Source organism: Leptonychotes weddellii, chromosome 2, assembly GCF_054177405.1.
Source record: "Leptonychotes weddellii isolate Sample4059 chromosome 2, ASM5417740v2, whole genome shotgun sequence".
In the NCBI taxonomy this organism is placed as follows: Eukaryota; Metazoa; Chordata; class Mammalia; order Carnivora; family Phocidae; genus Leptonychotes; species Leptonychotes weddellii.
The window spans coordinates 61,678,061-61,701,583 of NC_138370.1; the positions used below are offsets into that span (position 1 = coordinate 61,678,061).

General features: G+C 38.6%; 1 long non-coding RNA gene across 2 annotated transcripts in view; it reads right to left on the reverse strand.

Moving 5' to 3' along the window:
* Window positions 1-1,871: 1,871 nt before the first annotated feature.
* The window catches only part of LOC115940317 (uncharacterized), a 56,984-nt gene continuing 35,332 nt past the window's right edge, over window positions 1,872-23,523 (reverse strand). Inside the window, exons 5-8 of one of the 2 annotated variants that reach the window (XR_014142734.1) lie at window positions 21,737-21,848; window positions 11,884-12,117; window positions 10,260-10,319; window positions 1,872-2,012 (exon numbers count right to left, since the gene is read on the reverse strand). This is a non-coding gene — a long non-coding RNA (uncharacterized LOC115940317). Of the gene's footprint in view, window positions 2,013-10,259; window positions 10,320-10,920; window positions 12,118-21,736; window positions 21,849-23,523 lie in introns of those variants that run through there. The other variant, XR_014142732.1, reaches the window with a different exon arrangement.

Here is a 23,523-nt window from a genome sequence, read left to right on the forward strand (position 1 = left end):
TGGGGGTGTTCAGCATGGGACATGTTAAGCTTGAGATGTTTACTAGGCATCCAGATGGAGTTGTTAAGTAAACAGGTGGTATATGAGCTCTCTGAGGGTCAAGAGAGACATGCAAGCTGGAGAAATAAATTTGAGAGCCATTAGCATATAGGTGGTATATAAAGGTTAAAGATAGGATGAGATCATCAGGGGAGTAAGGTAACTCAGAAAGAAGGGAGGTCCAAGGACCATGCCTAGAGGCACTGCGGTGTTTAGAAGTCAGGGAGGAAGAGGAAGGTCCAGTACAAGGGGATGGAGGAGTATCAGACAAGGCGGTAGGAGACATCCCCGGAAAGGTAACACCTTGGAAGCTTGGTTAAGGACGTATTTAAAGGAGGAGAAGGGTGACTAACAGCGTCCAAGCGTCCAATTATGCTCAGGATCCACATAAGATGATGACAATAACAGAGCTTTGTATTAAACAAAGTAAAGGTTATGGGAGACCTTGGCAAGGCCAGTTCTGGAGGAGCGGTGGGGGCTGAAACCCTTCTTGTCAAGGGCTCAGGAGAGTGAAGAGAAAGGAATAAACAGGAAAGCCATCTCTTTCAAGGCTCTTTTTCTGCCTTATCTGGCTTTTAAACAGAAAGGGAATCCATGCATTCCTGATTAAACTGACACAAATGCATACTGGAATCCAGTAATCTAAACATATATCTTATCTCAAAAGAATAGAACACAAAGCAGCTAGAAAATGCCACTCATGTATGAGAATTTGCTTCATTTTCCACAAACAAAAAGAACTACCAAGAGAAACTGAACTAGGGATTCTGGTAGGGGAAGGACTATCCTAAATGAGGTGGCCGCCCTCCTCTAACTTTGTTATTTGAAGCCAAATTAGTCCCCTTTACTTATCAACAAGTCAAATTTCTCCCAATGTAAATTAGTGGTTGGAAACAACTAGCTCAGCCTTAAAAGCCATTTATCTCCTGAGAACTTTAACCCCATAGACCAATTCAACCTGTCTGATTCATCCAGGATCAGCACAGGTGATTCTCAGACAAGGCCAGCCTACTGTTCAAGAGTCACGGAGAGATCTCACAGATCTCAGGAAAGTTAATGAACAAGATGTGCCAGGGTGACAGGCCTCTGATCCCTAGACCTGCTATACTTTCACTCCCATCCAGAAAACTGTGCTGAGGGGAACGATATATAAACGACTGGCTCTAGCATATCATCAGTGAACGGACACTTTCGGATGACCTTCAACCACTGCCGTCAGATCAGGTGCTAAAGAGAAAAAAGAATTATTCAAACAATTTCCGTCTTACAATACAAGGGTTTTCTAACTCACCACAATATAACCCTGGTGTGGTCCATTATAACAAAGAGTTAATTTTTTTTTTTTTTTATTTGAGACAGAGAGCATGAGAGGGAGGAGGGTCAGAGGGAGAAGCAGGCTCCCTGCCGAGCAGGGAGCCCGATGCGGGACTCGGTCCCGGGACTCCAGGATCATGACCTGAGCCGAAGGCAGTCGCTTAACCAACTGAGCCACCCAGGCGCCCCAAGAGTTAATTTTCTAATATAGGGTGCTATTAGCTTTTCAGAAAATCCAGGTTAAAACAATATCCAGAATTCATAAGTAGTAATCAGTAAATGGAGGAATGATTTGACAATTAAAAATTTCTATGGAATAGAGTCAAGTTATTATTATAACTGAGGAAGCCGAGAGAGATAAGAAGGCAAATAATTTTCATCACATTTATTGAATCAGATTGTATTTATTTAATATATTCTTCTAATTTATATATTCAATTTGTAGAATTAACTATTTTAAAGTTTTTTTTTAAAGATTTTATTTATTTATTTGACAGAGAAAGAGACAGCGAAGAGAGGGAACACAAGCAGGGGGAGTGGGAGAGGGAGAAGCATGCTTCCTGCCGAGCAGGGAGCCTGATGTGGGGCTCGATCCCAGGACCCTGGGATCATGACCTGAGCCGAAGGCAGACGCTTAACGACTGAGCCACCCAGGCACCCTAGAATTAACTATTTTAATAGCTAATAGAAACCTTAACATTGCAGAAAATCCTTTTTTGGTTGTGTTTTTGTTTTGTTTTAGTTTTTTTGATGGGGATATCCTTCCCTCGCTCCCAAAACCAAAATGTAAGCAGAAATTTTTAGTCTTCTTTGAACTTGAGCTATAAAGTACAAAAAAGGAACTAACTTTTCTTTCTCTCTGTTCATATACACCATCTAGTGGATTTATTTTATTATTTAATCAAAAACAGGAATGAGAAAAGAGTTATATGATCTAATAACTCAAATTATAGACAGTGCATAAAAATCATGCCTTATAAAAACATGGCAAGGAAAGTGTTATAAGAAAACAATTAGGGTTTGGCATATAAGCACATCCTGGCTGTACATTAAGCACACCTTTGAATGTTATCTGGATCTCCAGCTTTTGACACGATTGTGAAAATTAAAGAAGAAATCAAGAAACAATACTGTAGGAAGTAACCAAAAGTTAAGTTACTCTGAAGAAAGCAGTTAACTAAACTTTCATTTTTAACAAAATTCTTTTATCCAAACACGCAATATTCAGGTGTATTTCACATTATATAAACAGTACACCAGGGGTGGCTCAGCGCATTAAGCGTCCGCCTTTGGCTTGGGTCGTGATCCCAGGGTCCAGGAATCCAGCCCCGCGTCAGGCTCCCTGCTCAGCGGGGAGTCTGCTTCTCCCTCTCCCTCTGCTGCTCCGCCTGCCTGTGCTCTCTCTCTCTCTGTCAAATAAATAAATAAAACCTTAAAAAAAAAGAGTACACCAGCATTCAATGTTTACATGTCTTACAGAGGGGCAAAATGATACATGTCTATGCATATTCATTGTGGCATATATGTACATACGTTTATATGTGTGTATATATGTGTGTGTGTGTGCGCGCATGTGTGTGGACCCTAAATGTCCATCAGTGGAGAACTGATCTAAAATAAAGAATGGTAGGTCTATACAATAGAATACTATGTAGCTTTTGGTCAGCTCTAAATGAGCTGATGTGAGAAGTGCTCAAGGTGGTTAAGGAAATAAAGCAAAATGCAGAAGAACGTGAATGTGTATACTACTATTTTTGTAAATAAAAAGAAAAGTAATAGTGTTTGGTCTGGGACAGAGAACTGGGTGGTTGTAGGACAGGAGTGAGAGGAGATGATTTTTAATTGTATACCCTCTTACTGAACTTGATAATAGATATAGTTTACTTATTCAAGAGGGAAAAACATTTCTTTCAATGAGTGATCTTTAAAGAGTCAAAATATCAGATAAGGATAAATTCGCAGAAATAAACAGGGAGGTCATAAAGGCCCTATATAATATTAATTTTGATAAATATTGCCAAATTGCTCCCCAAAGCGACTGAATTTATACTCCTGCCAGCAATGTACAAGTGCCTATTATCCTAGACTCCTTGCTAACACAATATATTATCACAATTTTTGAAGCTTGCCAACGTGGAAAATGGCACCTCATTGTAGTTGGCATTTGTCTTGTGATGGGAACAGATCCTTTACTTCGCCGGTGGAGAATGACTCGAAGGAGGCAGGAGCCGAGTCCGAGAGGCAGCGCGAGCTGCGGCCGGAAGCCGTCAGAGAGGCGGCAGGGGTGAGGCGGCGGAGAGGGCGAGGTGGGGCAGAGGCACGGCGTCCTGCGCAGGTAGAACTGACAGGATTGCGCCATGCACAGGATGTGGAGAGGAGAGAGAGAGAGAGAGAGAGAAGTGACTTTTCAATGACGTGGAAGAAGGGATTGGGACGTGACAGGAGAGACCGGGGGAAGCCCAGGAGCTCATTCTAAGAAGGAACAGGTGCCGGGGTTGAGCAGCCTGTGAGACCCGCGCGCAGAATGCCGGGAGGCTTTTGGATGTACAAGTGTGAAGCTCAGAAGGCAGGTCTAGGCTGGAGGGGGACAGTCCTTACATGTATGAGGCTTCACTCCAGAAAGTGGGGCAAGGCTTTATGAGGTCATTCACATTGAATCTCAATGTGACACTGCTTGACTGAAACATAAAATCTATAATAATGCGACTTCCTTAAGACCGGATTCAAGTACTTCCATAAATGTAGATGGGGCTAAGAATTCGAAGGATGCATCTTCTGGGAGAAGGAATATGCAGTTTTTGAAAAGCGCTTATTAAAAATAAACCATATCTCCATTTCCATGTTTTTCAATCCTTTTAAAAAATAAATCATTTTTTCCTAACACTTTTGGAAAATGCAAAAAAGCATAAACAAAAACCGCAATCCCATTACTCAGAGATAATTACTGTTAACCTTTTGGTCTTCCCTCTCTGACATACCTGAGTCTGTATCCTAGATTTAGTTATACATCTAATTCTAGGCATAGGCTTTAAACATCATAATGTGAATATTTATGTACCGGTGTCCTTTAAAATATTTTATTTCAAAATTATTTTTATAATATTATGTATGTATTTTTAAATTAAAAATGTATTTTAAACTATAACATACTAGTCCCCCATACAGAGGGCCTTTCATTACTTAACAACTATCGCTCTGTACAATAATTAAAAAGTTTTTTCTGGACTGCACAGAAAAGATGTCCTTTTCATTTTCATTTCTTCGTTCTGTAGTGAGGTTTCCCATTTCAACATGCTGATTGGGTATATGTATTAATGTTATTTTTTTCATTTTATTAAAATTTTTGAAATCAGTGATGAAACCTGGGGGAAAATATCTGCTCAATAATAGCTTGTTTTCCCTTAGAAGAACAGCAGATCTCGTATGGGTCATTATTACATTTGCTGTTTACTCACTTTCATTACCTACTTACTCTAACTTTGAACTTTAAGTGCTGTGAAGAGTAGCACCAAAATACCAAAAAGCCTATTGCTATTTGCCTCAAATCAAACTATGGGGCAATGAAGCCCTATTAATCTAAGTTAACTTTTATTCTCTTATCAATACCACCTCATGGCTATTTCTCTCTGTCAGAATAAATCAGCCTGTCCTCAATATCTCAATCTAATTAGGACAGCTTTATTTTCTGATCTTTTCAGCCCCATTCTAATATCTTTGAGCAGAAATATAAAAGGAGATGACCTCATATGTATGAGGCTATAACTGAAACACTGTTTATGGGACCAAAGGACTGGAAACAACTTAAATGTCCATCACACGAGACTGTCACATCCATAGGACAGAATATAATGTGGCCGTTAAAAGGAATTGAGGAAATTAGGAGGAATGAAGCTATAATCTATCGGGTTAAAAAAGCAAGATTTAGAATAATATGACTTGTGTGAAGAATGGGGGTACTGTGAGTAATAGTAGTGCTGACATTTAAAAAAAAGGAGCTATATATAAATGCTTGTCTGTGCATACAGCATAGAAGAATTTACAAGAAATCATTGGCCTTCTGGAGGGGAACTGGGGTCTGGGAGCTGAGATCGGAAGCTGACTTAATTTTCATTCAATTTTCTGTTGTACTGTTTGAATTTGGTAGGCATCCATTATCTTTTTAAAAATTAAAAAATAAACACAGAAATGGAATTATTCATCTCACCCTATGGCAACCATGCCTTCTGCCTCTTCTTTCCCTCACCTGCCTGCCAGAGATCTGTACAGCCCTCTCTGTGCCTCGGACCTGCACTCCCAACCCCTGATTACATGGCCCTGGTCAGCCTCCACTTTCCCGAATTAATTCTTCACTAATTGACGCTAGTGCCTTTCAGAAATATTACAAGCCTCATGGGAAAGCTTCTGCCTGAACTCTGCACTGCTGATAATCTTAATCTATTCTGTCCACTAACAAACTATATCATTCTGACTTTTGTTTATCACTCTTCTTCCTAGTCTTTCCTCTCTGTCATCCCGAGTTTTCCTTGCTCACGGAAAACTGCACAGAAGGATCCATGTTGCTATGATATAAGGTTTAGGATAAACAATAACTTGGATGAGATTTTACAAAATAAGGTTGAGACAATTTTAAGGAGTGGAGGGTTGACAGTAGATGTGCCTTTTCGGAATTCTGTGAGACCTGTGTGTAGGAATGGTCTATCTGTGACATCTTTTCAGCCCTGCGAGTTCTCCTTGCCCTATCATGTTATGTTGTAGAAAAGGAAGTGGAAAAAATAAATCTTATTGATGAATTTTCTACCACTGGTATCTCATCACATAGGGTTCACTGGGAGCAGTATCTGTCCTGTTATCAAACTAGAGGAACAAGAGCCTTAGGTTTGTGCACGAAATAGTAATTTACATTCGCAGTATTAACCTCCAATCTTGGTTCTGTTGAGTTCAACTACATGTTTTTAATTTTTCTATTTCTTTTAAATCCAGAAGATAAAACTTTCTTTGGGAGGGAGTGGTGATAGTTCCCTCCGAGCAACAGGGGAGAATGTAGCAAACAATTAAGCCAAGGACCTTTCTTAAAGTGTTTTCCAACACACTTATGAGATCAGTCATAATATTTATATATACTCAAGCACTTTGAAATCTCAAGCTGTTTTAACCAGCTGTCACTTTGGTGTCAAACTCCGGTCATTTTAATGTGAAACAAAGGTCAACAGAGGGTTTGTCTTATTCTTTTCCTATTAGTGAAATATTTTATAGTTATTGAACTGTGCTTAAACCCCCAACAGCAAGTCCCTATTGCATATTCCTGTTATCTAGGTCACATGGGATTTTATGATTATTCACAAACAAAATATATAGAAATGAAGAAAAGTGAAAGTGTCAAATTAGCATTTAAAGTATTATCAACAACTCAAAATATAGACAATCAGTATGGTCTATACAAGTTTGGCACTGATTATTAAGAAACACTTATATCTAGGACTGATATCCAACACACACATAAAGCAAATTCAATTTTTTTTTTTCAGTTCTTTCTCTGTACCTAAAATAAGATGGCCTAATCGCTTTTTCATCGCTCATTTCAGAAACTACACTGTAAAGATCATTCCGAATTTTGCTAAATTGTTGGCCTTTAAAAATAGATTATTTATTTCTAAAGCTTATTCTCTCCATTTCTTGTTTAACCCCAAAATAATATATATCTTTGGCCAATATCTCTTTCTGGCCTTTTCCCAGACTTTTTACTCATGGGTGCCTCGTGGGCCACTGTAAAGACTTCGGCTTTTACTCTGAGTAGGGGAGCCCTTGGAGAGCTCCATGAGAGGGGCAGCCTGATCTGATTAAAGTAGGTTTAACAGCATTATTCTGGCTGCTGCTTTGCTCGTTGTGAGCGGGTGAGTGTAAGTGTGTGTCTGCGTGTGCACACATCTGTGCTGGGGGCTGTGGGAGGCTGTGGAGGAAGAGCTGTTGGCACACCATTGCAAACATCCAGGCAAGAGAAGCTGATCGCTTGGATCGGGAGGGATGGCGTGGAACCGGTGCGAAGGCTTAGATCCTACGTACACTCAAAAGATAGAGCCAATGCAAGTGCTTCTAGATCAGATGTGGCTTATGAAAAAGAGGAGTTAAGGCTGACTCCATGGTTTCTGGCCTGAGCAACTAGAAAAATGGAGTTGCCCAACTGACGGGAGGAGACTGTAAGAGGCGCGAGTTTGGGCAGTGGATGAGATTCAGGAGCCTAGAGAAACAGTCAGACCTGTTGGGCGCACGGGCTGGTGGTCATGAATTAAAATAAAGCCGGTTAGGGTTTGGCCGCTCAGGTGTAGGCACAGTTGGCAGACAATTTAGGTTCAACCAGAGTTAATAGCAGTACATTCATCACAAAAAGGCCCTGAACAAAAGATGCTGAGCCATACCTGCTTCAGTGTAGTTTTATGTCTGTAGGTTTTCTGATTATAAATAATTCAAACACTGGAAACTCACTGGTACAACGGGAGCCCTGAAGGTCAGTGCTAGGGACTGGGGCCCAGGTCAGGGGAAATTGTGCATCTAGGGCTCCTGTGGCTGATGCTGCCGAGAGTGGGTGGGACCAGAGAAGTTTCAGTTCTAGTGGGGAGCTGCATGGGCCTAAATGCCTGGGGCCCGTCCAGCACCCCACACAAGACAACGCATTCTAGCAGGAACAAACATCATACCTCATACCGTATACATTTGCATGATGGTGAAAATGCCCGGAAAATTACTCAAGTCCCAATCACCCTATTTTTATTAACAGATTAAATCAGTATGAAAATTAAAAAGACACTGTATAAATCAAGGAACTTGTTCCTGTTTAAATATCCTTAATCCTATTCCTGCATTTGGCAAACAGCCTCAATGTACTTGCTCCCTTTCATTATCAATTCTTTTATTTACATGTCTGTTTCCATGTTGTTTTAGAATTCCAGTTCCTTGATAAGGAGTTATGTTTGTATTATATTTAGGCACACCCAGTGTTTCCTAGAGTGTTCTTCATGTAGAGGACATTAATCACTAGTATTTCCAATTTTACAAAAGGTAAATTGAATTTCTATATGAAATACCTTCCTCCCAGTCACTGAGTTAGATTTTATTAATTAACAGTTGTAATATACCCATAAAATAGCCACTTTATCCACCTGGACAAATATTAAGTCACACTTACCATTTGAACAATGAAGGGAATAGTATATAATATATATTCAAATACAGGCTTTCATTGGTAGTTGAAGAAATAATGCAGATACTTTATATCTACCACACGATACCAATCTAGAGTCAAAAATGAAGGATGGAAAGGTTGGTCATTAAAATGGGAAGGAGGAAAAGGTACTGCTTAAGTGTATCAGGAAAACAAAAGCCAATACAAATGTAAGTTTTAGATGTAGACACACATATAAGATACTGTATGTTGTTGTGTGCATCCAAAATGAAAACCTAAAGAGATTGGAAAAGCCCTGACAAAGGCAACAAAATTTCAACAGTAAGCCAACTGCTACAGGGCACTTCAAAATTTGCTAAATTAATTTCAAAACATACATAGTTTTCAAACACTCTCCTTCAGACTGTTTGGGTTGAAAGGCACTTTGGGGACAAGTGGGAAACAAAGATGTACTGAAGCCTCGTTGGTGAGATTAATGTTGATTCTCTAAGGGGCAAAAATCCGTGCTGTTGTGTTTGCATAGGAGGATGTCCCAATTACCAGGAGACACATGCTGAAGTATTTAGCGCTACAGTGTCTTATTGTCTACAACTTAAAGTTTCAAGGGGTTCGGGATAAAAAAACGTGTGTGTGTTTGTGGAGAGAGAGGGAGAGATTGAGAAAGGAGACAGAAAATGTGGGAAGATGTTAGTTACTGAATGTCCGTGAATGCCGTGAGGCTGTTTATTATACTACTCTTTCAATTTCCCTATAGATCTGAAGACTTTCACAATGATCAATCTCCTACAACATTACTGTGTACTCTATAGGAGACATACCTAAACCATGCAGGTAATGATTTATACAGAATGAATAAAAAAATTTTTAAAAAAGGAAACAATATGAATTTCATATAAACAACTCAAGATAAAAGTGATTATATAACCCGATCGCATCAAGTGTACCCTATAGTGACGCATAGCATTTCCACTGTCCCGTGGTCACGTACTGAGCAGCCTTTGCATAGCCGCGCATTCCTCTAGTCGTGTGACCTCTGAATCCATGATCTCTAATTTCAGTCGAACCTCAGCGTTGCTCAGAAGAAATCAGTTGGTGTCTTTCATCAGTTCCCAGTTTCTCCAAGTCTCCAAAAAGGCCATTTCTGATTTTCACTACCTTCACATGTTCCATTACTCTCTTAGCAGATGAGCTTATTTCCAACTTCCAAAGAAAACAGAAATCTCAGATGGGAAATCCTTCACCGGCATGCTGCCAAGCTTACAAAATCTGCCCTTGCTGTGTGTGGTAGATGCTGCCATTTGGCTGGTCTAACTGCCATTCCCAAGTCCCGTGTCCCTTGACTTCTCCCACCATGAGGATCAGAGAGCTTCCTCAGCCTCCCACACAGCGCCGGGCAATCAGACGGAAGCAGAAGTCTCCTGGCAACTGCTGGCAAGGCTTCCTGATTAAAGGACCAAGTGCAGCCCACACCACCTTTTCCCCCTTTTCCTGCCTTGATCAGGGCACGAGGGGAAAAGGCCAAGACGGATGCAGTGATGTCAACGTCTTAGCGCTGACATCATTGTGTTTCCTCAACATCATGTGTGTTTCCTCAACATCCTATACGCTTTGCCATCATCATTTGCATTTTCTTTTGCTCCAGGAGGTCACATATGATCTCTAGTGACCCGACATTCCAAACAGATTTCTCAATTAGATTGTAATGCCAGGATTTTGATTTTATTTACACTAAGACAGCAATTCTTTTTAAAACAGCACTGGCATTCATCAAAGATTGTGGGTTAAATCCCTGGAATATTAAACATCCCCATTTAGTTTGAAGGGCCATTTACCCTACAATGAAAAATGGGCATAAATGCTGGAGCAAACAGTCATTTTGGCAGTCACTAAAAATATTATTCAGGTGGATATATCCTACTTTTAAAAGCAAGGAGCGATCCTCTAGCATCCCCAAAGTATGTAAATTGATTATTGCCTATTGCAATAAAAAGTCCACAAAAGAAAGAAACAGAGTATATATGAACCACTAGCTAAATCTATATGTATTGCCCACGATGAAGAGGGTGCAAAATGCTTTCAAAAGCCATGACGTGACATCAAAGTATAAAATCTAATTAAACAAAATCTAATCAATTCAATTAATTTAATCATCAGAGAAGCCGAGGCCAGCAAGACTAAAACAATTTAAAAATAAGACCCTGGGGTGCCTGGGTGGCTCAGTCGTTAAGCGTCTGCCTTCAGCTCAGGTCATGATCCCCCGGTCCTGGGATCGAGCCCCACATCAGGCTCCCTGCTCAGCGGGAAGCCTGCTTCTCCTTCTCCCGCTCCCCCTGCTTGTGTTCCTGCTCTCATTCTCTCTCTCTGTCAAATAAATAAATAAAATCTTAAAAATAAGACCCTTATGCAACAGTGTTACAAGTAAACTCAGAATTAACAATGTGATATTATTGAAACATCCAGATTATTGCCAGGATTTACTGCAATTAGTTTACTCTACTTAATATGCATGTGCTTCAGATTATAAAACCAAGAAGCTAATTTGTATGACGAAGCAAAACATAGACTGACTGAAACTTTTCACACTTTTCCAACAATCTAACTGCCAACAGAATATAACTTAATATGCAAAATTCCGTCCAGATAAATTTTAGAGTGAGCTACCGATTCCTTGATTTGAAGGAGAAAATAATTGTTTTCTGTTATACAAGCTATGTCTAGAAAATATAAGACCAAAGAACCATACTGTCATATTTATTGCTAAAAGTAAAATATATTTCAGCACAATAATGTAACTTTCCAAAGGAAAAGGCTGTCTATGTGTATACCAACACAGACAACACCCACGAAAAAAAAGATAAAGGCCAAAAGTTCAAGAAAAAGTATCAATTTTCTCTTTTATCTATGACATTTTGATCATTAAGATCATTTGATCTTAAAATACAAATACCAATTGTATTTGGCTTGGGAATATGATTTGGGGCAAAATGCCTGGCAAAAACTGTTATCAATGTAACCCTTCAAGTTCCATATTCATCAGCTTTAGGATTTCAGCTCTTTCCCTAAAACCGTTGTATTGTTTACAGCTGGGACTTCAGGTGCCTCTTTATCTCTATCATTACATTCTAAGCTCCCCGAATGCAGGCACTGAGTCATATGTGGAATTGCTTCTCCTACTAAGCCCCATGCAACACTGAGATTCACAAAACTAACTGAAGTTTATTTCATTTGAAATATCTGAAATGAAAACCAATGAATAAATCCCACATCACATACTGTGGCCTCCTAGCTCTTCAAATCTGCACCGGTCACACTGGGCACTTGACTGCCTCCCAACAATTCTCTGGTGGCCATACCTGTGTGATATCCCTTCTCTGGTTAAAGACTCCACTTCTCTGGCCACAGGAGTCGGCACACAAGCCAAGCTTGGCCAATCAAAAGGGCCTTCTGGACCTTAGAAGAAACCAATTCTGGGAGAGAGGACTTCTTTTCCTTTATGATCTTGGAATAGTTTGGCTACAAGTAGCCTTGGAGCTGTCAGGGACTGCTTCTCCAGCTTCCCAAAGAAAGCGGTCTTCCTGGTCAGCACACTGAAAGCAGAGGGGAGAAAGTGAGAGGTCAGAGGAGCCCACACCCCTACACCTCGCGGCACCTTTACTCTTCCCGCGATTAGGTTATAAGAGCGAATAAATACCCTTGACTTACTTTCACTAGCTCATGTAAGGGTTCCATCACTAGAAGCCAGAGTTCTAACTAGAGCAGACACAGATTTGTATTACCATAAGGATTCTGGGAATTTACTATGGCATCCAAAATCCTCACGTTAAGTATTAAGAGGATGGATTAGTTAGAGAGGTTAAGGACCTTGCCTCAAGTCTCAGAGTGAATTTGTAAGGATGCAGGAAACTGTGGCAGATCCTCCGGGTTGGCTCACTCTCACTCACCCTGACACTAACATTCCCCAGTATTGCAGCTAGGGTGCAGGCAGCTGGCCTATGTTCCTGGCAAGCAGAGACATCAGCCAGGATTTGGATGAGAAATGAGCAATGAGAGGTGGCCACTGCATGCTCAGAGTTTGTCCCTTTTGGGGAGCACGGTGGTATAGCCAAGCAGCTCCTCTGAGACAAGGAAGGTAGAGTCTCTGGTGCATAGGGTGCTGCCTGCCCAGTATACTCCTGGCTCCCTAGAACCACTGTTCTTCTTTTGAATTGAAGTACAGTTGACATATCATATTAAATTAGTTTCAAGTGTACAACAGCGATTCCACAATTCCACGCATTATGAAATGCTCACCACGATAAGTGTATTAGAATATTATTGACTATATTCCTTCCCTATGCTGTACTTTTCATCCCTGTAACTTCCTTATTTTAGAACTGTAGATTTGTACCTCTTAATCTCCTTCGCCCATTTCACTCATCCCCACCCCTTCCCCTTTGGCAACCACCGGTTTTTTCTCTATATTTATAAGTTTGTTTCTCTCTTTTGTTGCTGTTGTTTGTTCATTCATTTGTTTGTTTTTTAGATTCCACATATAAGTGAAATCATATGGTATTTGTCTTGGTCTGGCCTATTTCCCTTAGCATAATACCCTCCCTCTAGGCCCACCATGTTGCCACGGATAGCAAGATTCCATTCCTTTTTATGGCTGAGTAATATTCTATTGTGTATATATACTGCATCTTTTTTAACCATTCATCAATCATTTGGAACCACTGTTTTTTGGCTTGATTGTTCTATTTTCTTTGTTTTTGATCGAGTGAGATCCAAAACTAGTTCTATGGCTCTCTCAAGATTCTGGGAGCTACTAAGAACCTTCAATAAATCTCTTTCTGCTTAAACGAGCTAGAGTTCTGTTTGAAACAAAGAGCCTTGACCTAAACAGAATTTGGTACCTGGACATGGAGTGCTACAACCTCACATGTGGAACCAGATTGCTGAAGATGGACTTTGAGCCGTGAAGGCACAGATACTGAAAGCAGAAAGCCGGGAACTCTTCATATGCGTGATATAAAATGTTGTCAAACTGTCCCATGCTGTACTTTGGAAAGTAGACTACAATATGTGCTACTCTGCATTAGAAGAGTAAAAAAATTGGCATAGAAGGGGGACATTTAATAGCAGTCCCCAGAATTCCTAAACTCCTTCCCAAATTTAATATCACTCCGACATGGTTTTCGGCTGCCTCAGAAACTATAAAAAAACAGTGACTAAAACATGGGGGATTTTTGGGGCACCTGGGTGGCTCAGTCGTTAGGCGTCTGCCTTTGCCTCGGGTCATGATCCCAGGGTCCTGGGATCGAGCCCCGCATCGGGCTCCACATCGGGCTCCCTGCTCAGCGGGAAGCCTGCTTCTCCCTCTCCCACTCCCCCTGCTTGTGTTCCCTCTCTCGCTGTGTCTCTCTCTGTAAAATAAATAAATCTTTAAAAAAAAAGGGGGGGATTTTATTTTTCTCACACTTGAAGATTAATAAACACTTAAGAGAGAGTCAGCCCATGCAGTTTATACATTCAAAATCACAATCTCAAATCATCAATAAAAAAGTAAAATGGTGAGCAATAGGCTAAGAAGAGAGAGGAGGAGGTCACATATCATAGAAATATCCCATTGAGATCACTTTTATTTTGCTCACATCTATTGCTTTGAAGCTTAAAACATCCTCCCATATATTCTTTCTCCCCGCCCCTTTCCTTGCTGTCTTTTTCTCCCTCTGTCATTCTTTTATAACCCTATAACCCGATGGGGCAGTATTCATTATTCTTCTCGCAGAAGAGAAGAGATTGGCTTTGAAAACTTGTGTAAGGTCTTCAACATTAAAAATCAAGTAGCAAGACTTAGTATTAATCGGAAGTGAAGCAGATCTAGGTTTCATGAGGCCTGAAGTTAGTACAATTTGCAGAAACTTTGTTAAGAAAAATCATAAAAATTAAAAATACAAAATCAGGAAAGTGAATGAGAAAAAAAATCACAACCAATTATAATTTCTATAAAGTTGACAAATACCACGAATGTCACAGAATCTAGCAATACAGTATAACATTTTAATTAATAAACTGCCTGACATCCTTCTCTAATATCTTTTCTTACCTCTCTAGGCTGCATACTCTGCTTGTCTCTTCAAGTGCAAATAATTTTTAAAATACACTTTTCTATGGAGATAGTAAGATTTTCAGTCATTTCTTCAGCACAGCAGGTTGAAATGTATTCTTTATCATGGAGAGTTTTGAAAAATGTTTTTAGCTTCACCACTCACTTATCACATGTAAGTTTTTAAGTTGTAAGTCCATCACATGTAAGTTTGGGAAGAAGTTTCTTCCATACATGAGCTGTAAGATTTCAGGGCATTTCACTTTTCTTGTGCAAGTTAATCTTAAATACTTTATGACAACCTTCCATCAGTTTGTCATTGATGATTCATTGTAGTGGGGTGACTTTTATGCTATTTTGTGGATGTCAGTATTTGTTGTCAAATCATCAAAAAGTTCTATCTTTTTCCAATGTGTTCATATAATTTATTACTCTTCATTAATTGGGCTCAATTTATCATAACTTTTCTATTTGAAATTTATCTCTCTCGATGAATTGCTGCTTTTGATGTGATCTGAAAATTTGTTACAATTTACTTCTTGATAGAAAAATATCTATTGATCTCATGTAGAAATACACGAAAAATAATTTTACTTTGGGATGCTATTATAATTTAATATGCTTCATTGTCGACTATATTCCTGACAGGGCAGAACTTCTTGTTTTCACTGGGTGACAAGGAGAACTGAAACATCTGCTTACATGGCTAATGAATCTTGTGTTTAATAAGTTTTTACACACCTAAAGCTTGGAAGAATTTTCCACAAATGGATTGGCTTCTGACTTCATATCTTTCAAACATGTTTCTCTTCCAGTGCCTATATACTTCTGGTGCTCGGGACGAAAGATCATTCATACAGCAACCAAACTTCTGGCCCCGCCTTCAATATCATGAAATTAGGAGAGCTGGTGTGGCTGAGGTAGAGATATTCCTATGGTAGCACAGCCTCCACCAAGAAGGCTAATAATAACACGCACAGAATAGCCTGGGAGGCACATAAGCGTATCTGGAAAAGTCTGGCAAAAGGGTAGCTAAGGTGGAAAGAGATAATAGTCTTCCAGATAAAATATCTTACTCGTACCAACTTTACAAAAATATCTGACTATGTGAGCACAACGGTAGTGCCTTGGAAGGTGCCCAGATAAGTGAAGGGCCCTGGAGGTTAAACTTCATTAGTTTTATGGCAAATACGCCTCTGCTATTTCCATAATGTGTTTCTCATTTTAATTTATATCCAGCTTTTTGAAATAGAACTGACATATAACATTGTGTAAGTTTAAGGTCATATGATGATTTGATGTTTGTATATATTGTGAAGTGCTTACCACAGTAAGGTTGGTTAGAACATCTTTTGCCTCACATAATTACCATTTTGTTGTTGTTATGGTGAGAAAATTAAAGCTCTACTTTCATAGCAATTTTGGAGTATACAATACACTATTGTTAGCTGTTGTTACCATGTTGTACATTAGATCCCTGGAAGTTATTCATACCATAACTGAAAGTTTGTACCCTTTGACCGACATCTCCCCATTTCCCCTGCACCTCAGCTCCTGACAATCATCATTCTATTCTCTGTTTCTAGTTCAGTGTTTTTAGATTTCGCATATAAGTATTTGTCTTTCTCAATCTAAATTATTTCACTTAGCATAATGCCCTCAAGGTCCATTCATGGTGTTGCAAATGGCAGGATTTCCTTCTTTTTTATGGCTGAACAATATTCCATTGTGTATATACACCACATTTTCTTTGTCCATTCATCTGTCGATGGACACTTGAGATTGTTTCCATGTCATGGCTATTGTAAATAATGCTGCAATGAACATGGGGGTGCAGATATCTCTTTGAGATAGGGATTTTATTTTGGACTATGTCCCTAAAAGTGGGATTGCTGAATCACAGGGTAGTTCCAGTTTTAATTTTTTGAGGAAGCTCCATACTGTTTTCCTTAGTGGCTGCACCAGTTTGCATTCCCACCAACAGCGCACAAGGGTTCCCTTTTCTCTGTATCATTTGTTATCACCTGTCATTTTGATAATACCCATTCTAATAGGTGTGAGGTAATATCTCATTGTGGTTTTGATTTGCATTTCCCTGATGTTAGTGATGTTGAGCACCTTTTCATATATTTATCAGCCATTTATATGTCATCTTTGGGAAAATGTCTACTCAAGTCCTCTGCCCATTTTTTAATTGGATTGTTTTTTATTTCTATTGAGCTGAAGAAAGCTCCTTATATATTTGTACTATTATCCCCTTATCAGATAGATGGCTTGCAAATATCTTCCCCCATTCCATAGGTTGCCTTCTCATTTTGTTGATCATTTTTTTGCTGTGCAGAAACTTTTTAGTTTAAGGTAGTCCCACTTACTGATTTTGGCTTTGTTTTAATTTTAAGATGTAAGTCTTGTATAGTCAAAATTCAATTCTCCCTCCATTTTTAAACATTGGTAGAGAAAGAGCAAAGAAGTGGAAATAGAACAGAACTTGTCCCCATGACACGAACATTTCTAGAAAGTTTTACTACTGTTCTTGGGAACCAAAGGAGGGTTCTTACTTTCTCTCCTTTTACCCACTTCACCTCTCTCAGCCTCAATTTCTCCCTGTATGAAATGTAGGAATTTAAAACCTTTCAAATGTTATGTCCCAATGAGTGAATGAACTCATTGGGTTATCAGAACAGAAGCCTCAAGAGGCCTTGTCCTGTGATCATGGCAGGTCCGTTTCATTTGTGAGGGGAGAGTAAAAGCAATGTAGGGAAGAAATCCTGTGTGCCTGGAGGTGGCAAAGCACAGCACACCCTGAGACCTGCTCAGAGGACACTAAGAAGGAAGAGACTGCTCTGGGGAAATGGGATCCTAACGTGGGGGTAATGGAACACAGGTTGTAGGTGATGACATGGGCAGAGCAAACCCATGCTCTGGGTTTACCAGGTTGCTTTGTTTGGGACTATTCCCTAAATCCATCATTTGCCATATACGTAATGGGCAAACATATATGGCCATATTTAATGTCAAGATGTTTTAAAATTTTTGGTCAATTTGAAATAAATGTTATGAGAGAGAGTATATATACAACAAATGTTTAAAGGTATTCAAATCCTGAAAGGCAAAGGGCTGTGAATACGGCATGACCCTTGGCACACACTGCCAAGTTCAGAAGGGCCAACTAATGAATATTATAATTGATGATAGTGATAAGAAAGTAAGGGATTCTTATAGCTATAACTGTAAAAATATGCCTATTTACCCATTCCAGTCCCTGCTTGTGCAATTTCTCCTGATAAAATTTCCACTGCTGCCTTCTGTTTATGATGTACTGAAAGTCAAAGGACTGCTTCTCAAGGACCCTATTAACAAAGAGTAGAAATTAACAAATGCATACCTCAAAATATGACACAAGCCTGTATTTGCATACCATGAAAGAAGATACTTTTCTGGACCATATAATTATCTCTGACTTGCATGATCACTATAAAGAGTTTATTATTATAGGTTTTCCCAATTATGCCATGCATGGTCACAAAAATAAACACCTTATAAAGGGATAACACTCTTAGTCCTTCATAAATTAATAATGAATTTTATCTGAGGAATATAACTTGACACATGGTAATGACAGCTTGAAAGGATCACTAAAATTGTATTTGTAAAATCCCTTCATTTTTTTCCATTTTCCCTCTTTTATTTAATTGATGCCTACTATTTTCTTCATATGACAGATGATTTTAAATGATATGTATATCATGGCTACAGCTCAATTTCTCTTAAAGAACATCTACATCATATATGACCTATAGCCATTGGATAACTTATTACAGAATGAGTCAGTTATCCTAGTTTGAAACAGAATTAAGTACATAAGTATGTAAATAACAATGTCTTAGTTGAGAATTTTAAGGATTTAGCGATCACCTTCTTTGAAAGGTGAAAAGTTTAAGGTCTCGTTCTGCCTGTTATTCTAAAGACCTGCTTGTCCTTCGTTAAGTCAGTTCATTTCCCCATAACTTAATTTTCCTTTTTAGTAAAATGCAGATCATATCAGCTTCTTAACTGCTTCGCAGAGCTACTATGATGAAACAATATGGCATCAGATGTGAAACATTTCAAGGACAAATATGAAACATAATTATTTTAATGACCAATAATTAAAGTAAACTTCTACTTTTCCCATTATGTTTACTGTCAATTTCTCAGCCTAAAGCCAACTTAATAAATCTATTTGACAATTTAATTATGTGACTAAACTGAGCTTCATGGAAACACCATGAAAAATTGATGCAGGTACTGTTTTCAAGCATCCTATAATACAAAGCGCCTTCCAAACAACAGACTAAAAGTTGGCTTTCAGGGGCGCCTGGGTGGCTCAGTCTTTAAGCGTCTGCCTTCGGCTCAGGTCATGATCCCAGGGTTCTGGGATCGAGCCCCACATCGGGCTCCCTGCTCCGTGGGAAGCCTGCTTCTCCCTCTCCCACTCCCCCTGCTTGTGTTCCCTCTCTCGCTGTGTCTCTCTCTGTCAAATAAATAAATAAAATCTTTAAAAATAAGTAAATAAATAAATAAAATAAAAGTTGGCTTTCAGATGGCAGCTACACTTCTGGCGAGCATAGCATCATGTATAGAGGGGTTGAATCACTCTGTTGTACTCCTGAAACTAATGTAACATTGTATGTCAATTATACTCAAATTTAAAAAAAAATTAATAAAAATTAATTAATTAAAAACAGTGTTAAAGTTGGCTTTCACAATAACCTTTCATTTTAAGTTCTACATTCACTAATTCCATTCAGTGAATTAAATATGGCAATTAAACCCTAGCCACTAATAGAGCACATATTTCTCTGTAGAGTGAAATATCTACCCTTAGACACCTGCTTCCTGTTTCTGGGTTTTGATAAAATCTAAAATTTCTCATATAATTCTAAATAGCCCCTAAGTTTAAATCCTCACCTTACCACACACTAGTCTACAAAATAAAATACAGGAGTTCTTGGCATTTGGCGGGGGGGAGGGGGGGGGGCACTTCATAAAATGAAATGAATAACAGACTGCAAAAATTGTGAAACCAAGAATTTTCTAAAAAGTTTGTCAAAATAAAATATTTGGCCAATATCCCTTGAGCTTTCTATTTTGTATAGAAGAGAAAATTCCTAAATAGAAAAGAGTGTCAATGAAGATTATGACACAGAAAACGGAGCCATTTTATTTTAACATATCTGGGATTATAACTAATAATACTGTTTTTCTCTTTTAAAAATTTAATAAGTTATCTTTTTTATGTTATTCAAGCTGTAATAATTCAGTTACAAAGGTTGCAGATCTTTCCCAGTGATTCTACACTAAAACAAAACTCTTGCTCCTAGAGGTTAAAAGTTCAGAAGCTAGAACTGGACCGTAGGGAGTTCAGACTCTGGTCCTGCCCCTCATTGGCTGTGTGCCCGCAGACAAATTATTCCACCTCTCTGTGTCTGAGTTTCCTCACTTATAAAATAGAAATACTAACAGATCTACCTAAAAGGGTTGTGGTGAGGGCTAAATGAAAACCCAAGCAAAGCACTCGGAACATTGCCTGGCACACACCACCCTCTCAGTGCCCTTGTTACATATTGTCATCATTATTTCACATACATGTTTCCATCTTTTATTAACGCTTACTAAGTGAAAGCAATCACTGTGTACCAAAATATCTACAAATAATCTAGAACAATAATACGGTCAAACCTTTGTGAGTGTGGCTGTCAGAATTAAAATGTCCTAAGAAATTATTCAAAGAGCTAAATTTGTAAATAGAAAGTTTATGTGAGACACACCTATAAAATGTTGCTGGGAATAAATATATGGATAGGGAAAGAAAGTACCGAGATAAGGTCAAATTAATTATCCAGAATTTAATGAGACATTGATCATACTGCATTTTGTTTAATGTGGCCATTCACATTTAAAAAAATAATCTCAAAATGGCTTGAATTAAATTAGATTAATGAAATTGATTTTTAATGGGTGGTCATAATAGATTTTGACATACTTTATATGTTGATTTATTTTTATTTTAATTAATTAATTAATTAATTAATTTTTACGTAGGCTCCATGCCCAGTGTGGAGCCCAGTGTAGGGCTTGAACTCATGACCCTGAGATCAAAACCTGAGCTGAGATCAAGAATCAGATGCTTAGGGGTGCCTGGGTGGCTCAGTCAGTTAAGCATCTGCTTTCAGCTCAGGTCCAGATCCCAGAGTACTGGGCTCAAGCACCATGTCAGGCTCCCTGCTCATCAGGGGAGTCTGCTTCTCCCTCCCCGCTCCCCTGCTTGTGCTCGCTCTCTCTCTCTCAAATAAATAAATATAATCTTTTTTTTTTTTAAAGAGTTTATTTATTTGACAGAAAGAGACACAGCGAGAGAGGGAACACAAGCAGGCGGAGTGGGAGAGGGAGAAGCAGGCTTCCCGGGGAGCAGGGAGCCCGATGTGGGGCTCGATCCCAGGACCCTGGGACCATGACCTGAGCCGAAGGCAGACGCTTAACGACTGAGCCACCCAGGCGCCCCATAAATAAATATAATCTTAAAAAAAAAAGTCAGATGTTTAACTGATTGAGCCACCCAGGTGCCCCTGTATTGATTTTTTTTTTTTTTTAATGTAAGCAAAAACAACTCTGAATCTCTGATTCCTTTTCTAGGGAATAGCCAGAAATTTTCCAGCAAGAATAGAAGAAATGTTATTTCTGTTTCTACTGCTTAAGAATAATATATATTAAGACATAGTTAGAAGTTAAAAATTTAAATATCCACAGCTCTCTAAAAACTTTTTAAGAAAACCATACGTGTGACACCCAAGAGCCTAAACATAACTTAAATATTAAAGGTGGACAAGAAAGGAAAGGAATGGAATCGGGACGAGTTTTGCCACAGGCATACAGAAAATTCAAATTGAATAACAAGCTTGTTATAGAACTATTGACTATTTTTTTAAATACACACTACCAAATAGTAGTAACCCAAAATTTATAACCCATTATAACTTAGCTAGGTTGGCCTTTATAATAAATACTTTCATACATAAATGATTAAAAATAATCCAACCAGTTCTTTAACATTGGAATAAAAAATCTGATATTTTACTTACTCCATTTACATTTGTTTTAGCTTGTGTTCCATATGTTTCTTCAAATCTTAAAATTTGAAGGTGAACCTCACTATAATCTTCCACACCAGCATCTTCAAATATAAGATGAGTTCTGCAGCAAAGGATATGATAAAAAAAAAAAAAAAAGCAAATGGGATAAAGAGGTACAAACTTCCAGTTACAAAATAAATAGGTCATGGAGATGAAAAGTACAGCATAGGGAATGTAGTCGATAATATTGTAATAATGTTGTACGGTGACTACATTTACGGTGGTGAGCACTGAGTAATGTCTAGAATTGCTGAATCACTATGCTGTACACCCGAAGCTAATATAACACAGTGTGTCAGATAAACTTCAGTAATTAAAAATCTATAAATAAATAAATACAGTGTAAGCAAGTATCATTACCAGACTCAACCAAATACTGTTTCCTGTGGAATGGTCTGAGCCTGTTGCTAGCTGGCTGTCTCCATGATAAGAAAGGGAGGTTGGCAAGTGTTCAAGGACCAAATGAGATTTTTTTTTCTCCTAAAATCAGAATCATTAAAAGAGAAAGAAAAGAAAAAAATATTCATGAATTTACAGTGGATCAATTCCAACATTCCCTGAGTTGTCGTTCTTGATCGAGGTCACCTGGTTGGATGTCAACAACAACTACATTTAAAGGGCTAGGACGATCTGGGGCATTGAGGGCTATCAAGTCATCCTGAATAGAGCTTTAGCTTCAAACCACATTTGGTATGTTATAGCCTCAATGTCCTTATTTTCTAAACAGTCTAAAATTGAAGATTTCCTCTTTGATACGATAATTACACGTACGTGCAAGTACTTTTTACATATCTTAGATACCAGAGTTTTGGGGTTTTATTGTCTCTGAAAGTTTTGTTATTCATTCAGTGTATTACATAAGATCAAAGAATGTGGTCTATAAAATGTCTAGTTTCTGAAACAGATTAAGGTAGCTTTGAGGATGCTTGGAAATAAGGTGCATACTTGTCTTGTGGGCAAGAATGTTCTATCTGTAGTTATTAATTCAACTTTTATATTATCCCAATATTCTATGTCCTTTTTAATTGTTTATTTAAGGGGTGCCTGGGTGGTTCAGATGGTTAAGCACCTGCCTTCCATTCAGGTCATGATCCCAGGGTCCTGGGATCGAGCCCCACGTTTGTGCTCCCGGCTCAGTGGGGAGTCTGCTTCTCCCTCTGCCCCTGCCCCCTGCTTGTGCTCTCTGTCTCTCTCTCTCTCACTCAAATGAATAAATAAAATCTTTTAAAAAATTGTTTATTTAATAATAAATAATAATAATAAGTAATCATTATTACTTAACTCATTAAATATGAAGATCTGTGAAAATCTTCCACAGCAATGATATTTCTCTCTTTCTCTTTAGGTATCTAATAGCTCTGACTTAAATGTCTTAACGCTTAACGCTATGTTACCTAGCACATGAAAGTGCATGACCACATTATCTTCATTGTGAATGATACATTTTATGCCATTTGAATTCTACCTTCCTTTCAATATCACCGTCCCCTCTTTTTTCCCTTTTCATTCTCCCCTTCCTTCTCCTTTTCTATCCCCTTGTCCTTCTCCTTCTTGTTCCTTGCCCACTCTGATTCTTCTGACTTTCTTGTGTTGTTTGGTTTCAATGTCTATCATAACATATAGTTGGACTTTGATTTTAACCTATTCTAAGAGACTTTATCTTTCAACTGAGCAATATATAGCATTTACGTTTATTTGCACAACTAATGATTTTGACTTAACTTGTGAAATCTTGT